Source organism: Equus caballus, chromosome 21, assembly GCF_041296265.1.
Source record: "Equus caballus isolate H_3958 breed thoroughbred chromosome 21, TB-T2T, whole genome shotgun sequence".
Taxonomy (NCBI): Eukaryota; Metazoa; Chordata; class Mammalia; order Perissodactyla; family Equidae; genus Equus; species Equus caballus.
The window spans coordinates 8,733,242-8,753,499 of record NC_091704.1 but is presented as its reverse complement, the minus strand read 5'-3'; positions in this window follow the sequence as shown (position 1 = coordinate 8,753,499).

The following is a 20,258-nucleotide window of genomic DNA, read 5'->3' as shown; positions in this document are numbered from 1 at the left end:
GGTCCCGGAGTGTGTGGCAGGTGATTCCGGTCTGTCCTGGAGGTGGTTCCGGAGTATCTGCCGAGTGGTTCTGGCATAGCCGGCAGGTGATTTTGGCGTGACCGGCAGGTTGTTCGGGCAAGCGCTGCAGGTGATTCCGAAATGGTCACCAACTGGTTGTGGCGTAGCTGGCAGGTGATTTTGGCGTGTCTGGCAGGTGGTTCTGGCGAGTCGAGCAGGTGGTTCCGGCGTGTTCGGCAGATGCTTCTGGACTCTCCAGCACGTGGTTGTGGCACCTCTGAGAGGTGGTTCCGGAATGCCCGGCAGGTGATTCCGGAGTGTATGCCGAGTGGTTCTGGTGTAGCCAGCAGGGGATTTTGTCGTGTCCAGCAGGTGGATCAGGTGGTTCCAGCATACTCGGCAGGTGGTTCCGGCGTGTACAGCACATGATTCTGGCAGGTCTGAGGGGTGGTTCCGGCATGCCCGGCAGGTGATCCCAGAGAGTCCTCCAAGTGGTTTTGGCGTACCCCGCAGGTGTTTCTGGTGTGTCCGGCAGCTGGCTCTGGTGAGTCGAGCAGGTGTTTCCGGCGTGCTCGGCAGGTGGTTCAGGCAGGTCCGACAGGATTTTGCAGTCTGTCCATGACGTGGTTCTCTCATGCCCACAAGGTGATTCTGGAGTGTCCACCAAGTGGTTTTGACGTAGCCGGTACATGATCTTGGCCTGTCAGGCAGGTGGTTCCGGCATGTCCAGCAGGTGGTTCCGGTGAGCTCGGCAGGTGCTTCCGGTCTCTCCGGCACGTGGTTATGGCACGTAAGACACATGGTTACGGCATGCCCGGCAGGTGATTCCGGAGTGTCTGCCGAGTGGTTCTGGTGTAGCCGGCAGGTGATATTGGCGTGTCAAGCAGGTGGTTCTGGGGAGTGGATCAGGTGGTTCCGGCATACTCAGCAGGTGGTACCGGCGTGTCCGGAACATGGTTCTGGCAAGTCTGAGAGGTGGTTCCGGCATGCCCGAGAGGTGATTCCGGAGTGTCAGCAAAGTGGTTTTGGCATACCTGGCAGGTGATTTTGGTGTGTCCGGCAGCTGTTTCTGGCGAGTCGAGCAGGTGGCTCACGCATGCTCAGCAGGTTCTTCCGGCGTCTCCGGCACGTGGTTCTGGCATGTCCGGCAGATGATTCCGGAGTGTCCACCAAGTGGTTCTGGCATACCCGGCAGGTGATTTTGGCATGTCGGTAGGTGGTTCCGGCGAGTCGAGCAGGTGGTTCCAGCGTGCTGGGCAGGTGGTTCAGGCATGTCTGGCAGGTGGTTTCAGTCTGTTCAGGGCGTGGTTCCGGCAGCTCAGGCACATGGTTCTGGCACGTCTGAGAGGTGGTTCCGAGCGGACCGACAGGTGTTTCCGGAGTGTCCGGCAAGTGGTTCTGGTGTAGCTGGCAGGTGATGTTTGCGTGACCGACAGGTGGTTCCAGCAAGCCCTGCAGGTGACTCTGAAGTGTTCACCAACTGGTTGTGGCGTAGCCGGCATATGATTTTGGCCTGTCAGGCAGGTGGTTCCGGCGAGCTCGGAAGGTGCTTCCGGTCTCTCCGGCACGTGGTTGTGGCACGTCTGAGAGATTGTTCCGGCATGCCAGGCCGGTGATTCCAGAGTCTCCGGCATGTGGTTTTGGCACCTCTGAGAGGTGGTTCCGGCATGCCAGACAGGTGATTCCGGAGTGTCCGCAAAGTGGTTATGGGGTACCTGGCAGGAGATTTTGGCATGTCCGGCAGGAGTTTCTTGCGAGTCGAGAAGGTGGCTCACGCATACTCAACAGGCGCTTCCGGCGTCTCCGGCACGTGGTTCTGGTGTGTCTGAGAGGTGGTTCCGGCATGCCCGCAAAGTGATTCCTGAGTGTCGGGTAAGTGGTTCTGGTGTAGCCGGCAGTTCATTTTGGCATGTACGGCACGTGGGTCCTGCGAGTCGAGCAGGTGGTTCCGGCGTGCTCGGCAGGTGGTCCAGGTGTGTCCGGCAGGTGGTTCCAGTCTGTCCAGGACGTTGTTCCAGCGTCTCCGGCACACGGTTCTGTTACGTCTGAGAGGTGGCTCCTGCATGTACGGCCGGTGATTCCAGACAGTCCGCCACGTGGTTCCCACATAGCCAGCTGTTGATTTTGGCCTTTACGGCAGGTGGTTCTGGCGAGTCGAGCAGGTGGTTCCAACGTCCTCGGCAGGTGCTTCCGGTGTCATTGGCACGTGTTTCTGGCATGTCTGAGAGGTGGTTCCGGCATGCCCAGCTGGTGATTCCGGAGTGTTCGCCACGTGGTTCTGGCGTATCGGGCAGGTGATTTTGCATGTCCAGCGGTGGTTCCGGCGTGTCGAGCCGGTGGTTGGGGCATGTCCGGAAGGTGGTTCTGGGGAATGGATCAGGTGGTTCCAGCATACTCGGCAGGTGGTACCGGCATGTCCGGAACATGGTTCTGGCAAGTCTGAGAGGTGGTTCCGGCATGCCCGACAAGTGATTCCAGAGTGTCCGCAAAGTGGTTCTGGCGTACACAGCAGGTGATTTTGGCGTGTCCGGCAGGTGTTTCTGGCGAGTCGAGCAGGTGGCTCACGCATGCTCAGCAGGTTCTTCCGGCGTCTCCGGCACGTGGTTCTGGTGTGTCTGAGAGCTGGTTCTGGCATGTCCGGCAGATGATTCCGGAGTGTCCACCAAGTGGTTCTGGCATACCCGGCAGGTGATTTTGGCGTGTCAGGTAGGTGGTTCCGGCGAGTCGAGCAGGTGTTTCCGGCGTGCTCGGCAGGTGTTTCAGGCGTGTCTGGCAGGTGGTTTCGGTCTGTTCGTGGTGTGGTTCCTGCATCTCAGGCACTTGGTTCTGGCACGTCTGAGAGGTGGTTCCGGCCGGCCCGACAGGTGTTTCCATGGTGTCTGCCAAGTGGTTCTGGCATAGCTGGCAGGTGATGTTGGCGTGAGCGGGAGGTGGTTCCAGCAAGCCCAGCAGGTGATTCCGAAGTGTTCACCAACTAGTTGTGGCATAGCCGGCAGGTGATTTTGGCGTGTCCGGCAGGTGGTTCCGGCGAGTCGAGCAGGTGGTTCTGGCGTGCTCGGCAGGTGGTCCAGGCGGGTCTGGCAGGTGTTTTCAGTTTGTTCAGGGTGTGGTTCCGGCATCTGAGGCACATGGTTCTGGCACGTCTGAGAGGTGGTTCCGACCTGCCCGACAGCGGTTTCCGGAGTGTCCGCCAAGTGGTTCTGGCGTAGCTGGCAGGTGATGTTGGCATGACCGGCAGGTGGTTCCAGCAAGCCCGGCAGGTGATTCCAAAATGTTCACCAACTGGGTGTGGCATAGCCGGCAGGTGATGTTGGCGTGTCCGGCAGGTGGTTCTCTGGAGTAGATCAGGAACTTCCGGCATTCTCGACAGGTGCTTCTGCCATCTCCGGCATGTGGTTGTGGCACCTCTGAGAGGTGGTTCCAGCATACACGGCAGGTGATTCCGGAATGACCGACAAGTGGTTGTGGCGTAGCCGGCTGGTGATTTTGGCGTGTCCGGCAGGTGTTTCTGGCGAGTGGAGCCGGTGTCTCCGGCATGCTGGGCAGGTGCTTCCGGCGTGTCCAGCATGTGGTTCTGGTGTGTCTGAGAGATCGTTCCGGCATGCCCGGCTGGTGATTCCGGAGTGTTTCCCAAGTGATTCTGGCGTAGCCGGCAGGTGATTTTGCATGTCCAGCGGTGGTTCACGTGGGTCGAGCTGGTGGTTCTCAGCGTGTCCGGCAGGTGGTTGTGGTCTGTCCGGCAGGTGGTTCTGGGTTGTCCAGCACGAGGTTCTGGCACGTCTGAGAGGTGGTTCCTGCATGCCCGGCAGGTGATTCCGGACTGTCCGCCAGGTGGTTCCCGCTTAGCCAGCTGTGGATTTTGGCGTGTCTTGCAGGTGGTTCCGGCGAGTCGGGCAGGTCGCTATGGCATGCTCGGCAGGTGGTTCCGGCATGTCTGTCAGTGGTTCGGGTCTGTCCGGTAGGTGTTTCCGGCGTGTCCGGCACATGCTTCCGGCATGTGTGAGAGGTGGTTCCGGCATGCGCGGCAGATGATTCTGGAGTGTCCACCAGGTGGTTCTGGCATACCCAGCTGGTGATTTTGGCGTTTCCGGCAGGTGTTTCTGGCGAGTCGAGCAGGTGTCTCCGGCATGCTGGGCAGGTGCTTCCGGCGTCTCCGGCGCATGGTTCTGGTGTGTCTGAGACCTGGTTCCGGCATGTCCGGCAGACGATTCCGGAGTGTCCGCCAAGTGGTTCTGGGATACCCGGCAGGTGATTTTGGCGTGTCAGGTAGGTGTTTCCGGCGCGTCGAGCTGGTGGTTCCGGTGTGCTTGGCAGGTGGTTCAGGCGGGTCTGGCAGGTGGTTTTTGTCTGTTTGGGGTGTGGCTCCAGCATCTCATGCACATGGTTCTGGCACGTCTGAGAAGTGGTTCCGGCCGGCCCGACAGGTGTTTCCGCAGTGTCCGCCAAGCGGTTCTGGCGTAGCTGGCAGGTTATTTTGGCATGACCGGCAGGTGTTTCCAGCAAGCCCGGCACATTATTCCGAAGTGTTCTGCTACTGGTTGTGGCGCAGCCGGCAGGTGATTTTTGCATGTCCGGCAGGTGGTTCTGGCGAGTCGAGCAGGTGGTTCCGGCGTGCTCGGCAGGTGCTTCCGGGCTCATTGACACCTGTTTCTGGCATGTCTAAGAGGTGGTTCCGGCATGCCCGGCCAGTGATTCTGGAGTGTTCGCCAAGTGGTTCTGGCATACCCGGCGGGTGATTTTGGCGTGTCAGGTAGGTGGTTCCGGCGAGTGTTTCCTGTGGTTCCTGTCTGTCCAGGAGATGGTTCCGGCCCCTCCGGCACGTGCTTCTGGCACTTCGGAGAGGTTGTGCTGGCATGCCCGGCAGGTGATTCTGGAGTGTCCGCCAAGTGGTTCTGGCGTAGCTGGCAGGTGATTTTGCCATGTCCTACATGTGGTTCCAGCGAGTCGAGCATGTGGTTCTGGTGTGCTCGACTGTTGGTTCAGGCAGGTCCGGCAGGTGGTTCCAGTCTGTCCGGGAGGTGGTTCTGGCGTGTCCGGCATGTGGTTCTGGCACGTCTGAGAGGTGGTTCTTTCATGCCCGGCAGGTGATTCCAGAGAGTCCACCAAGTGGTTTTGGCATAGCCGGCAGGAGATTTTGGCGTGTCCGGCAGGTGGTTCAGGCTAGTTGGGCAGGTGGTTCCGACAGGCTCGGCAGGTGCTTCCGGCGTCTCCGGCACGTGTTTCTGGCACATCTGACAGGTGGTTTCTGCATGCCCGGCAGGTGATTCAGGACTGTCCGCCAGGTGGTTCCCGCATAGCCAGATGTTGATTTTGGACTGTCCATCAGGTGATTCCGGTGAGACAAATAGGTGGCTCCGGCGTGCTCGGCAGGTGCTTCCGGTCTGTCCGGAAGGTGTTTCCCGCGTGTCCAGCACGTGCTTCCGGCACGTCTGAGAGATGGTTCCGGCATGCGCAGCAGGTGATTCCAGAGTGTCCGCCAGGTGGTTCTGGTGTAGCTGGCAGGTGATTTTGGTGAGTCCGGCAGGTGTTTATGGCGAGTCGATCAGGTGGCTCCGGCATGCTCGGCAGGTGCTTGCGGCGCCTCCGGCACGTGGTTCTGGTGTGTCTGAGAGCTGGTTCCGGCATGTCCGGCAGATGATTCCGGAGTGTCCGCCAAGTGGTTCTGGCATAACTGGCAGGTGATTTTGGCGTGTGCGGCAGGTGGGACCGGTGAGTCAAGCAGGTGGTTCCGGCGAGTGTTTCCTGTGGTTCCGGTCTGTCCGGGAGATGGTTCCGGCCTGCCCGGCACATGCTTCTGACACTTCTGAGAGGTTGTGCTGGCATGCCCAGCACGTGATTCCGGAGTGTCCGCCAAGTGGTTCTGGCGTAGCTGGCAGGTGATTTTGCCATGTCCGGCATGTGGTTGCAGAGAGTCAAGCATGTGGTTCCGGCGTGCTCGACAGTTGGTTCAGGCATGTCAGGCAGGTGGTTCCGGTCTGTCCGGGAGGTGGTTCCGGCGTGTCCGGTACGTGGTTCCGGCACGTCTGAGAGGTGGTTCTATCATGCCTGGCAGGTAGTTCCAGAGAGTCCACCAACTGGTTGTTGCGTAGCCGGCAGGTGATTTTTGCGTGTCTGACAGGTGGTTCTGGCGAGTCGAGCAGGTGGTTCTGGCGTGCTCGGCAGGTGCTTCCGGGGTCATTGGCACATGGTTCTGGCATGTGTGAGAGGTGGTTCCGGCATGCACGGCAGGTGGTTCCAGCGTGTCCGGCAGGTGCTTCTGGTCTGTCCGGGAGCTGATTCCGCCATGGCTGGCATGTGGTTCTGGCACGTCTGTGAGGTGCTTCAGGCGTTTCCTGCAGGTGATTCCTGGGTGTCCGCCAAGTGGTTCTGGCGTCACCGGCAGGTTATTTTGGTGTGTCCGGCAGGTCTTTCTTGTTTTTTGGTCTCGTGGCTTTGGCTTGTAAGACAGATGCTTGTGGCATTTCTGGCCCCCGTTCTTTCATACTCCTCAGCTGGTTTCAGTGTTTCTGGCTCCTGATTGTGGCATATCCAACAGGTGTTTACAATGTGTCTGGCATGTCGCTGTGCTATGTTTGGAATCTGGTTCCGTCATGTCATTGTGTGCAGCTGGCATGTTGAAGAGATGGTTCTGCAGTGTCAGAATCGCTGTTCCACTGTGTCCGGCAGGTGGTTACAGGTGGTTCTGGCATGCAACGTGGGTGCTTCTGGTATGCCTGTTGGGTCATACTGGCATGAATGTGTGGCCCTTTGAGAGCGTGCGGAGGGTGTTTTTGGCATGTCTCCCGGGGTTTTCTGGCACATAAGGGGCATGATTCCTTTTTATACGTCAGGTGACTTTGTTCTCAGCTTCCTAAAGAGATGGAAGGAAGATGGTCTGTGGCTTGTGGCCCCTTGAGGGGTGGAGCCAATGCATTGTGCATTCAAATCTAGAGCAATGGAGGGCATGGCTGAGAGCAAAAGGGTCTTTCTGACATAGCAGCATTCTGACACTCTCTCCATCAGTGCACAATGGTGTTTGGAAAAAGGCTTACAGTCTATCGCCACCTGAGAGGTGGATGCTAAATCATTTGGGACTCAGCCCAGTTGCTTCAGGGGAAGATGTAGGCATTTCGTCTGAGCAAGGTTGGCAAGGTAGAAGTGGGGCAGAAGCAGAAGTCCTAAAGCGAAGAGTTAAGCGCTGGGAAGAAATGGCGTTTGAGCTGACTTTGTATGAGAGTTTCCTCGTATGCTGTACAGCACTGTGGAAAGCGAGTTCTTTCTCAGCTTCCTAAAGAGCTGGAGGCAAGACAGTTTATGGCTTGTCTCCAATTGAAGGATGGAGGCAGAGCTTTGTGCCTTCCACCTCTAGAGCAATGGAGGGCACAGCTGAGAGCAAAGTGCCCGTTCTGACATAGGTGCATTCTGACACTCTCTGCACCAGTGCACAATGGCAGTTTGTAAAAAGCCTATTGTCTCCTCTTGCTAAACATGTGGAGGCACAATCATCTGGGCCTCGTCCCCGTTGCTGCAGGGGAAGATGTAGGCATTTCATCTGAGCGGGGTTGGCAAGGTGGAAATCTGGCAGAAGCAGAAGTTCTAAATCGGCGAGTTAAGCGCTGAAAAGAAACGGCATATCAGCTGCCTTTGTATGAGATGTTGCCAGGACACAGAAAGAGCACTGTTGAAAGCGAGTTCTTTCTCAGCTTCCTAAAGAGATGGAAGGAAGATGGTCTGTGGCTTGTCACCCCTTGAGGGGTGGAGCCAGTGCATTGTGCATTCCACGTCTAGAGCAATGGAGGGCAGAGCTGAGAGCAAAGGGGTCTTTCTGACATAGCTGCTTTCCAACACTCTCTCCACCAGTGGACAATCGTGGTTGGAAAAAGGCGTGCAGTCTATCACCTCCTAAGCTCATGGATGCTCAATCATTTGGGACACAGCCCAGTTGCTTCAGGGGAAGATGTAGGCATTTCGTCTAGCCGTGTTGGCAAGGTGGAATTGCGGCAGAAGCACAATTCCTAAAGCGGCGAGTTAAGCACTGGGAAGAAATGGCGTTTGAGCTGCCTTTGTACAAGTGTTTCCTCGTATGATTTAAAAGCACTGTGGAAAGCGAGTTCTTGCTCAGCTTCCTAAAGAGCTGGAAGCAAGACAGTTTATGGCTTGTTTCCTATTGAAGGATTGAGGAAGTCCTTTGTGCCTTCCTGCTCTAGAGCAATGGAGGGCACTGCTGAGAGTAAAGGGGTCTTTCTGCCATTGGTGCTTTCTGACACTCTCTCAACCATTGCACTTGGTGGTTAGTTAAAAGCCTATTGTCTCTCTCCTCCTCAGCACGTGGAACCACAATCATCCGGGGCTCGTCCCCATTGCTCAAGGGGAAGATGTAGGCATTTCGTCTGAGCCGGGTTGGCAAGGTGGAAAGGTGCAGGATGCAGATGTCCCAGACCGGCAAGTGAAGTGCTGATAAGAAACAGCGTTCAGCCTCCTTTGTATGAGATGTTCCCAGGACGCTGGAAGAACACTGTGGAAAGGGAGATTTTTCTCACCATCCTAAAGAGCTGGAAGCAGGACAAGATGTGGTTTGTCTCCCATTGAGGGGTGGATCCAGAGCCAGTGCCTTGTGCCTTCCACCTCTAGAGCAATGGAGGGCATGGCTGAGAGCAAAGGGGCCTTTCTGACATAGGTGTTTTCTGACACTCTCTCCACCAGTGGTCAACTGTGGTTGGTGAAAAGCGTATTGTCTCTCTCCTGCTAAACACATGGTTGCACAATCATTTGGGACTGAGCCCAGTTGCTTAAGGGGAAGATGTAGGCATTTTGTCTGAGCTGGGTTGGCAAGGTGGAATTGTGGCAGAAGCAGAAGTTCTAAAGCTGCGAGTTAAGGGCTGGGAAGAAATGCCATTTGAGCTGCCTTTGTATGAGAAGTTCCCGGTCTGCTGTAACAGGACTGTGGAAAACGAGTTGTTTGTCAGCTTCCTAAAGAGCTGGAGGCAAGACTGTTTATGGCTTGTCTCCCATTGAAGGATGAAGGCAGTACTTTGTGCCTTCCACCTCTAGAGCAATGGAGGGCACGGCTGAGAGCAAAGGGCTCTGTCTGACATGGGTGCTTTCTGACACTCCCCCAACCATTGCTCAAGGGCGGTTGGTTAAAAGCCTATTGTCTCTCTCCTACTAAGCAGGTGGAACCACAATCATTCGGGCCTCGTCCCCTTGCTTAAGGGGAAGTTGTACGCATTTCGTCTGAACCGGGTTGACAAGGTGGAAATGTGGCACATGCAGATGTTCCAGATCGGCGAGTGAAGTGCTGGAAGAAACAGCGTTCCGCTGCCTTTGTATGAGATGTTCCCTGGACGCTCTAAGAGCACTATGGAATGTGAGCTCTTTCTCAGCGTCCTAAAGAGCTGGACGCAAGAAGGTGTGTGGTTCGTCTGCCATTGAGGGGTGGAGCCAGAGGCAGTGCATTGTGCCTTCCTCCTCTAGAGCAATTCAGGGCATGGCTGAGATCAAAGGGACCTTTCTGACATAGGTGCTTTCTGACACTCTCTCCACCAGTGCACAATCGTGATTGTAAAAACCTGTCTCTCTCCTCTTAAGCATGTGGAAGCACAGTCACATGGGCCTCGTCCCCATTGCTGAAGGGAAAGATGTAGGCATTTCGTCGGAGCCCGGTTGGCAAGGTGGAAATGTGGCAGAAACAGAAGTTCCAAATCGGCAAGTTAAGGGCTGAAAAGAAACGGCGTTTCAGCTGCCTTTGTATGAGATGTTCCCTGGACTCTGTAAGATCACTGTTGAAAGCGAGTTCCTTCTCAGCTTCCTAAAGAGATGGAAGCAAGGTGGTCTGTGGCTTGTCGCCCCTTGAGGGGTGGAGCCAGTGCATTGTGCATTCCACGTCTAGAGCAATGGAGGGCACGGCTGAGAGCAAAGGGGTCTTTCTGACATAGCTGCTTTCCGACACTCTCTCCAGCAGTGCACAATGGTGGTTGGAAAAAGGCGTGCAGTCTGTCACCTCCTAAGCACGTGGACGCTCAATCATTTGGGACTCAGCCCAGTTGCTTCAGGGGAAGATGTAGGCATTTCGTCTGAGCCGGGTTGGCAAGGTGCAATTGTGGCAGAAGCAGAAGTTCTAAAGTGGCGAGTTAAGGGCTGGCAAGAAAGGCCGTTTTACCTGCATTTCTATGACAGTTTCCCCAGAGGCGGTTCCCGGGAGTCGAGCAGGTGTTTCCGGAATGCTCAGCTGGTGGTTCCAGTCTTTCACGGAAGTGGTCCGGGGCGTCCAGCACGTGGTTCTGGAACATCTGAGGGGCGGTTCCGGGATGAATGGCAGGTTATTCCGGAGTGTCGGCAAGTGGTTCTGGCGTAGCCGGCAGGTGATTTTAGTGTATCCAGCAGATGGTTCCAGCAAGTCGAGCAGGTGGTTCCAGCGTGCTCGTAAGGTGGTTCAGGCATGTCCGAAAGGTGGTTCCGGTTATTCCGGGAGGTGGTTCCAACGTGTCCGGCACGTTTTTCAGGCACGTCTGAGGGGTGGTTCCGGCATGCACGGCTGGTGATTCCGGAGTGTCCGCCAAGTGGTTCCCGCGTAGCCGGCAGGTGGTTCAGGCGGGTCCAGCAGGTGGTTCTGGGGAGCGGATCAGGTGGTTCTGGCATGCTCGGCAGGTGCTTCCGGCGTCTCCTGCACGTGGTTCTGGTACGTATGAGAGGTGGTTCCGGCGCCCCAGGCAGGTGATTTTGGAGTGTCCGGCAAGTGGTTCTCGCATAGCCGGCAGGTGATTTTGGCGTGTCCGGCAGGTGGTTCTGTGGAGTGGCACAGGTGGTTCTGGCATGCTCAGCACGTGCTTCTGGCGTCTCCGGTATGTGGTTCTTGCACGTTTGAGAGGTGGTTCCGGCATGATCGACATATGATTCCGGAGTGTGTGCCAAGTGGTTCTGGCGCAGCTGCCAGGTGATTATGGCATGTCAGACAGGTGGTTCTGGCGAGTGGATCAGGTGGTTCTGGCATGCCTGGCATTTGAAACGGGACTGTCAGCCACGTGCTTCTGGCATACCCAGCAGGTGTTTTGGCGTGTCAGGTAGGTGGTTCCAGCGAGTCGAGCAGGTGGTTCCGGCGTGCCCGGCAGGTGGTTCAGGCAGGTCTGGCAGGTGGTTTCGGTCTGTTCAGGGTGTCGTTCCGGCATCTCAGGCACATGGTTCTGGCATGTCTGAGAGCTGGTTCTGGCCTGCCCGACAGGTGTTTCCGGAGTGTCCGCCATGTGGTTCTGTCGTAGCCGGCAGTTGATTTTGGAGTGTCCGGCAGGTGATTTTGACGTGTCCAGCAGGTGTTTCTGGCGAGCTGTTCAGGTGATTCCGGCGTTCTCGGCAGGTGATTCCGGCGTGTCCAGCAGGTGGTTCCGGTATGTCCGGTAGTGGGTTCCGGCGTGTCCCGCATGTGGTTCTGGTACGTCTGAGAGCTGTTACTGGCATGCACGTCAGGTGATCCCGGAGAGTCCTCCAAGTGGTTCTGGCCTAGCCCGCAGGTGATTTTGGCGTGTCCGGCAGGTGGTTCCAGCGTGCTCAGCAGGTGATTCAGGCAGGTCTGGTAGGTGGTTCCGGTCTGTGCGGGAGGTGGTTCCGCCGTGCCCGGCACGTGGTTCCACCGCGTCTGACAGGTTTTTCTGACATGTCCTGCAGTTGATTCCGGATTGTCCACCAAGTGTTTCTGGCGTAGCTGGCTGGTGATTTTGGCGTGTCCCACAGGTGGTTCCGACGATTCGAGCAGGTGCTTCCAGCTAGCTCGGCAGGTGCTTCTGGCGTCTCCGGCACTTGATTTTGGCACATTTGAGAGGTGGGTCCGGCATTCCCGGCAGCTGATTCCGGAAAGTCCGGCAAGTGGTTCTGGCATATCCAGCAGGTGATTTTTGCATGTCTGGCAGGTGGGTCCTGGAGTTGAGCAGGTGATTCCTGCATGCTCGGCAGGTGGTTCAGGCGTGTCCGGCATGTGGTACCATTGTGTCCTGTAGGTGGTTCTGGCATGTCCGGCACGTGGTTCTGGCATGTCTGAGAGGTGGTTCCGGCATGCCCGGCAGGTGATTCCGGAGTATCCGACATGTGGTTCTGGCACATCTGAGAGGTGGTTCTGGAATGCCCGGCAGGTGATTCTGGAGTCTGCTGCATGTGGTTCTGGCCCATCTGAGAGGTGGTTCCGGCATGCCCTGCAGGTGATTCCAGAGTGTCTGGCACGTGGTTCTGGCATAGCCGGCTGGTGATTTTGGCGTGTCCAGCAGGTGGCTGCAGCGAGTCGAGCAGGTTGTTCCAGCGTGCTCAGCAGCTGGTTCAGGCGGGTCCGGCAGGTGGTTCCGGTCTGTCCAGTAGGTGGTTCTGGCGTGTCCGGCACGTGCTTCCGGCATGTCTGAGAGGTGGTTCCAGCATGCCCGGCGGGTTATTCCATAGAGTCCGCGACATGGTTCTGGCCTAGCCGGCAGGTGATTTTGGAATCTACAGCAGGTGGTTCAGGCAAGTCGAGCAGGAGGTTCCGGCGTGCTCGGCAGGTGCATCCGGTGTCTCTGGCACATGGTACTGTCACGACTGAGAGGTGGTTCCGGCATGCCCGACTGGTGATTCTGGAGTGTCCGGCAAGTGGTTCTGGCATATCCATCAGGTTATTTTGGTGTTTCCGGCAGGTGATTTTGGCCTGTCAGGCAGGTGGTTCCGGCATGCTCGGCATGTGGTTCAGGCCGGTCAGGTAGGTGGTTCCGGTCTGTCCGGGAGGTGGTTCCGGCGTTTTCGGCACGTGCTTCCACCACGTCTGACAGGTTTTTCTGGCATGTCTGGCAGGTGATTCCGGATTGTCCACCAAGTGGTTCTGGTGTTGCTGGCAGGTGATTTTGGCGTGTCCCACAGGTGGTTCCTACGATTCAAGCAGGTGCTTCCGGCTAGCTCGGCAGGTGCTTCTGGTGTCTAGGGCACTTGATTTTGGCACATTTGAGAGGTGGGTCCAGCATTCCCGGCAGGTGATTCCGGAAAGTCCGGCAAGTGGTTCTGGCATAGCCAGCAGGTGATTTTTGCGAGTCCGGCAGGTGGGTCCTGGAGTCGAGCAGGTGGTTCCGGCGTGCTCAGCACATGGTTCCGGTGTGTCCGGCAGGTGGTTCCGGTCTGTCCGGTAGGTGGTTCCGGCGTGTGCGACACGTGGTTCTGGGACGTCTCAGAGGCGGTTGCGCATGCCCAACAGGTGATTCCGGACTGTCCGCCACGTGGTTCTGGCACGTCTGAGAGGTGATTCTGGCATGCCCGGCATGTCATCCCGGAGAGACCTCCAAGTGGTTCTGGCGTAGCTGGCAGGTGATTTTGGCGTGGCCGGCAGGTGGTTCCAGCGTGTTCGGGAGGTGGTTCAGGCGTGGCCGGGAGGTGATTCCAGTCTATGCAGTACATGTTTCCAGCTTGTCCAGCACGTGGTTCTGGTACGTCTGAGAGGTGGTTCCGGCATGGCTGGCAGGTGATACCAGACTGTCCCCCAGGTGGTTGTGGCATAGCCGGCAGTTGATTTTGGCTTGTCTGGCAAGTGGTTCCAGCTTGTCTGGCATGTGGTTCCGTTCTGTCCGGTAGGTCATTCCGGCATGTCCGGCATGTGCTTCTCGCACGTGTGAGAGGTTGTTGTGGCATGCCTGGCAGGTGATTCCGGAGTGTCCGGTAAGTGGTTCTCTTGTAGCCGGCGGTTAATTTTGGCGTGTCCGGCAGGTAGGTCCTGCGAGTCAAGCAGGTGCTTCCGGCGTGCTCGGCATCTGGTCCAGGCGTGTCCAGCAGGTGGTTCCGTTGTGTCTGGTAGGTGGTTCCGGCGTGTCCGGCACGTGGTTCTGGCACGTCTGAGAGGTGGTTCCAGCATGCCTGGCAGGTGTTTCGGGAGTGTTTGCTGAGTGGTTCTTGCGTAGCCGGCAGGTGATTTTGGCGTGTCCGGCAGGTGGTTCTGTGGAGTGGATCAGGAACTTCCGGCATTCTCGGCAGGTGCTTCCGCCGTCTCCGGCATGTGTTTGTGGCACCTCTGAGAAGTGGTTCCAGCATGCCCGGCAGGTGATTCCGGAGTGTCCGACAAGTGGTTGTGGCGTAGCTGGCAGGTGATTTTGGCGTGTCCAGCAGGTGGTTCTGGGGAGTTGATCAGGTGGTTCCGGCATACTCGGCAGGTTGTTCCGGCGTGTCCGGCACATGGTTCTGGCACGTCTGAGAGGTGGTTCCGTCATGCCCGGCAGGTGATCCCAGAGAGTCCTCCAAGTGCTTCTGGCGTAGCCCGCAGGTGTATTTGGTGTCCGGCAGGTGGTTCTGGCGAGTCGAGCCGGTGGTTCCGGCGTGCTCTGCAGGTGGTTCTGGCAGGTCTGGCAGGTGTTTGCAGTCTGTCCATTACGTGGTGCCGGCATGATCGGAAGGTGATTCTGGAGTGTCCACCAAGTGGTTTTGGCGTAGCCGTCAAGTGATTTTGGCATGTCAGGCAGGTGGTTCCGGCATGTCTGAGATGTGGTTCTGGCATGCGCGGCAGGTTATTCTGAAGTGTCGGCCAAGTGGTTCTGGCGTAGCTGGCAGGTGATTTTGGTGAGTCCGGCAGGTGTTTCTTGCGAGTCGAGCATGTGGCTCAGTCATGCTCGGCAGGTGCTTCCAGCGTCTCCGGCACGTTGTTCTGGTGTGTCTGAGAGCTGGTTCCGGCATGTCCAGCAGATGATCCCGGAGTGTCCGACAAGTGGTTCTGGCATAGTTGGCAGGTGATTTTGGCGTGTCAGGTAAGTGGTTCCGGCGAGTCGAGCAGGTGGTTCCGGCGTGCACGGCAGGTGGTTCAGGCAGGTTAGGCAGGTGATTTCGGTCTGTTCGGGTTGTGGTTCTGGCATCTCAGGCACATGGTTCTGGCACGTGTGAGATGTGGTTTCGGCCAGCCCGACAGGTGTTTCCGGAGTGTCCGCCAAGTGGTTCTGGCGTAGTTGGCAGGGGATTTTGGCGTGACCGGCAGATGGTTCCAGCAAGCCCGGCAGGTGATTCCAAAGTGTTCACCAACTGGTTGTGACTTAGCCGGAAGGTGATTTTGACGTGTCTGCCAGGTGGTTCTGGCAAGTCGAGCAGGTGATTCCGGCGTGCTTGGCAGGTTTCTTCCGGTGTCATTGGCATGTGGTTCTGGAATGTCTGAGAGGTGGTTCCGGCATGCCCGGCAGGTGATTCCAGAGTGTTCGCCAAGTGGTTCTGGCGTAGCCGGCAGGTGATTTTGCCTGTCCGGCGGTGATTCCAGCGAGTGGAGCCGGTGGTTCCGGCGTGTCTGGCAGATGGTTCCCGTCTGACCTGGAGGTGGTTCCCGCGTGTCCGCCACGTGCTTCTGACACGTCTGAGAGGTTGTGCCGTCATGCCCGAAACATTATTCCAGCTTGTACGCAAAGTGGTTCTGACGTAGCCGGCCGGTGCTTCCGGCGAGTCTGGCAGGTGGTTCCGGCCTGTCCGGTAGGTGGTTCCAGCGTCTATGGCACGTGGTTCTGGCACTTCTGAGAGGTGGTTCCGGCATGACCGGCAGGTGATTCCGGATTGTCCAAGAAGTAGTTCTGGTGTAGCCAGAAGGTGATTTTGGCGTGTCCGGCAGGTGTTTCTGGCTAGTCGAGCAGGTGGCTCTGGTGTGCTCGGCCGGTTGGTTCCGGCGTATCCGGCATGTGGTTCCCTTCTGTCCTGTAGGAGGTTCCTGCTTGTCCGGCAGGTGGTGCTGGCACGTCTCAGAGGTGATTCCTGCATGCCCGGCAGGTGATTCTGGAGTGTCCGCCAAGTGGTAATGGCATAGCCAGCAGGTGATTTTGGCGTGTCCGGCAGGTGGGACCGGTGAGTCAAGCAGGTGGTTACGGCGAGTGTTTCCTGTGGTTCCGGTCTGTCCTGGAGATGGTTCCGGCCTTTCCGGCACGTGCTTCTGGCACTTCGGAGAGGTTATGCTGGCATGCCCGGCAGGTGATTCCGGAGTGTCCGCCAAGTGGTTCTGGCGTAGCCGGCAGGTGATTTTGCCATGTCCTGCATGTGGTTCCAGCGAGTCGAGCATGTGGTTCCGGCGTGCTCGACAGTTGGTTCTGGCAGGTCCGGCAGGTGGTTCCGGTCTGTCTGGGAGGTGGTTCCGGCGTGTCCGGCATGTGGTTCCGGCACGTTTGAGAGGTGGTTCTATCATGCCCGGCAGGTGATTCCACAGAGTCCACCAAGTGGTTTTGGCGTAGCCGGCAAGTGATTTTGGCGTGTCCGGCAGGTGGTTCAGGCGAGTTGAGCAGGTGGTTCCGACGTGCTCGGCAGGTGCTTCTGGCGTCTCCGGCACGTGTTTCTGGCACATCTGACAGGTGGTTCTGGCATGCCCGAAAGGTGATTCCGGTCTGTACTTTAGGTGGTTCCAGCCTGTACGGCACGTGTTTCTGGTACGTCTCAGAGGTGGTTGCGCATGCCCAACAGGTGATTCCGGACTTTCCGCAACGTGCTTCTGGGATGTCTGAGAGATGGTTCCAGCATGCCTGGCAGGTCATTCCAGAGAGTCCTCCAAGTGGTTCTGGCGTAGCCCGCAGTTCATTTTGGCATGTCTGGCACGTGGGTCCTGCGAGTAGAGCAGGTGGTACCGGCGTGCTCGGCACCTGGTCCAGGAGTGTCCGGCAGGTGGTTCCAGTGTGTCCAGGACGTGGTTGCAGCGTGTCCGGCACGTGGTTGTGTTACGTCTGAGAGGTGGTTCCTGCATGCCCGGCAGGTGATTCCGGACTGTCCGCCAGGTGGTTCCCACATAGCCAGTTTTTGATTTCAGCCTGTCCGGCAGGTGGTTCCGGCAAGTCGAACAGGTGGCTCCAGCGTGCTCGTCAGGTGGTTCCAGTCTGTCCGGTAGGTTTTACTGGCGTGTCCCGCACGTGGTACTGGCACGTCAGAGAGGTGTTTCCAGCATGCCCAGCAGGTCATCCTGGAGTGTCATCCAAGTGGTTCTGGCGTATCCCGCAGGTGATTTTGGCGTGTCCGGCAGGTGGTTCCGTTGTGCTTGGCTTGTGGTTCAGGCGTGGCCGGGAGGTGATTCCGTTCTGTCCGATAGGTCATTCCAGCATGTCCGGCACGTGCTTCTGGCATGTCTGAGAGGTGGTTCTGGCATGCCGGGCAGGTGATTCCGGAGTGTCGGGTAAGTGGTTCTGGTGTAGCCAGCAGTTCATTTTGGCGTGTCCGGCACGTGGGTCCTGTGAATCGAGCAGGTGGTTCCGGCATGCTCGGCAGGTGGTCCAGGCGTGTCCGGCAGGAGGGTTCCAGTCTGTCCAGGACGTGGTTCAAGCGTGTCCGGCACGTGGTTCTGTTACATCTGAGAGGTGGTTCCTGCATGCCGGCAGGTGATTCCGTACTTTCCACCAGGTGGTTCCCGCATAACCAGCTGTTGATTTTGGCCCGTCCGGCAGGTGTTTCCAGCGAGTCGAGCAGGTGGCTCCAGCGTCCTCGGCAGGTGCATCCGGGGTCATTGCCACGTGGTTCTGGCATGTCTGAGAGGTGGTTCCGGCATGCCTGGCAGGTGATTCCGGAGTGTCCGGCATGTGGTTCTGGCACGTCTGAGAGGCTCTGCCAGCGTGCCCCTCACGTGATTCTGGCTTGTCCCCGAAGTGGTTCAGGTGTAGCGGGCAGGTGATTTTGGCGTGTCCGGCAGGTGGGACCAGTGAGTCAAGCAGGTGGTTCCGGTGAGTGTTTCCTGTGGTTCCGGTCTGTCCGGGAGATGGTTCTGGCCTGTCCGGCACGTGCTCTGGCACTTCTGAGAGGTTGAGCAGGTGGTTCCGGTGTGCTTGGCAGGTGCTTCCGGTGTCAATGGCATGTGGTTCTGGCACTTCTGAGAGGTGGTTCCAGCATGCCCGGCAGGTGATTCTGGAGTGTGCGACAAATGGTTGTGGCGTAGCCGGCTGTTGATTTTGGCGTGTCCGGCAGGGCGTTCTGTGGAGTGGATCAGGAACTTCCAGCATTCTCGGCAGGTGCTTGCGCCGTCTCCGGCATTTGGTTGTGGCACCTCTGAGACGTGGTTCCGGCATGACCAGCAGGTGATTCCGGAGTGTCTGCCGAGTGGTTCTGGCGTAGCCCGCAGGTGATTTTGGCGTGACCGGCAGGTGGTTACAGCAAGCGAGGCAGGTGATTCCGAAGTGTTCACCAACTGGTTGTGGCGTAGCCGGCAGGTGATTTTGGCGTGTCCGGCAGGTGGCTCTGGCGAGTCGAGCAGGTGGTTCTGGCGTGTTCGGCAGGTGCTTCTGGACTCTCCAGCACGTGGTTGTGGCAGCTCTGAGAGGTGGTTCCGGCATGCCCGGCAGGTGATTCCAGAGTGTCTGCCAAGTGGTTCTGGCGTAGCCGGCAGGTGATTTTGGCGTGTCCGGCAGGTGGTTCTGTGGAGTGGATCAGGAACTTCCGGCATTCTCGGCAGGTGCTTCCGCAGTCTCCGGCATTTGTTTGTGGCACCTCTGAGAGGTGGTTCCAGCATGCCCGGCAGGTTATTGCGGAGTGTCCGATAAGTGGTTGTGGCGTAGCCAGGTGGTGATTTTGGCGTGTCCTGCAGGTGTTTCTGGCGAGTCAAACAGCTTGTCCCGGCGTGTCCAGCAGGTGGTTCCGGTCTGTCCTGGAGGTAGTTCCGGAGTGTCTGCCGAGTGGTTCTGGCATAGCCGGCAGGGGATTTTGGCATGTCCAGCAGGTGGATCAGGTGGTTCCGGCATACTCGGCAGGTGGTTCTGGAGTGTCTTGCACATGGTTCTGGCACATCTGAGAGGTGGTTCCGGCATGCACGGCAGGTGATCCCGGAGAGTCCTCCAAGTGGTTTTGGCGTACCCCGCAGGTGTTTCTGGTGTGTCCGGCAGCTGGCTCTGGTGAGTCGAGCAGGTGTTTCCGGCGTGCTCGGCAGGTGGTTCAGGCAGGTCCGACAGGATTTTGCAGTCTGTCCATGACGTGGTTCCGGCATGCCCGACAGGTGATTCCGGAGTGTCTGCAAAGCGGTTCTGGCGTACCCGGCAGGTGATTTTGGTATGTCCGGCAGGTGTTTCTGGCGAGTCGAGCAGGTGGCTCACGCATGCTCAGCAGGTTCTTCCGGCGTCTCCGGCTCGTGGTTCTGGTGTGTCTGAGAGATCGTTCCGGCATGTCTGGCATGTGATTCCGGAGTGTTCCCCAAGTGGTTCTGGCATAGCCGGCATGTGATTTTGCATGTCCGGCGGTGGTTCATGCGGGTCGAGCCGGTGGTTCTCAGCTTGTCCGGAAGGTGGTTGGGGTCTGTCCGGCATGTGGTTCTGAGTTGTCCGGCACGAGGTTCTGGCACGTCTGAGAGGTGGTTCCTGCATGCCCGGCAGGTGATTCCAGACTGTCCGCCAGGTGGTTCCCGCTTAGCCAGCTGTGGATGTTGGCGTGTCCGGCAGGTGGTACCGGCGAGTCGGGCAGGTCACTAGGGCATGCTCGGAAGGTGGTTCTGGCATGTCTGTCAGGTGGTTCCGGTCTGTCCGGTAGGTGTTTCCTGCATGTCCGGCACATGCTTCTGGCATGTCTGAGAGGTGGTTCCGGCATGCCCGGCCACTGATTCTGCAGTGTTCGCCAAGTGGTTCTGGCGTAGCCGGCAGGTGATTGTGCATGTCCGTCGGTGGTTCCGGCGGGTCGAGCACGTGGTTCCGGCGTGCTCAACAGTTGGTTCAGGCAGGTCCGGCAGGTCGTTCCGGTGTGTCTGGTAGGTGGTTCTGGGGTGTCCGGCACGAGTTTCTGGCACGTCTGAGAGGCTGTGCCGGCATGCCCCTCACGTGATTCCGGCTTGTCCCCCATGTGGTTCTGGTGTAGCGGTCAGGTGATTTTGGCGTGTCCGGCAGGTGGGACCGGTGAGTCAAGCAGGTGGTTCCAGCGAGTGTTTCCTGTGGTTCTGGTCTGTCCAGGAGATGGTTCCGGCCTTTCCGGCACGTGCTTCTGGCACTTCAGAGAGGTTGTGCTGGCATGCCCGGCAGGTGATTCCGGAGTGTCCACCAAGTGGTTCTGGCATACCCGGCAGGTGATTTTGGCGTGTCAGGTAGGTGGTTCCGGCGAGTCGAGCAGGTGTTTCCGGCGTGCTCGGCAGGTGTTTCAGGCGTGTCTGGCAGGTGGTTTCAGTCTTTTCGTGGTGTGGTTCCTGCATCTCAGGCACTTGGTTCTGGCACGTCTGAGAGGTGGTTCCGGCCAGCCCGACAGGTGTTTCCGGAGTTCCGCCAAGTGGTTCTGGCATAGCTGGCAGCTGATGTTGGCGTGAGCGGGAGGTGGTTCCAGCAAGCCCAGCAGGTGATTCCGAAGTGTTCACCAACTAGTTGTGGCATAGCCGGCAGGTGATTTTGGCT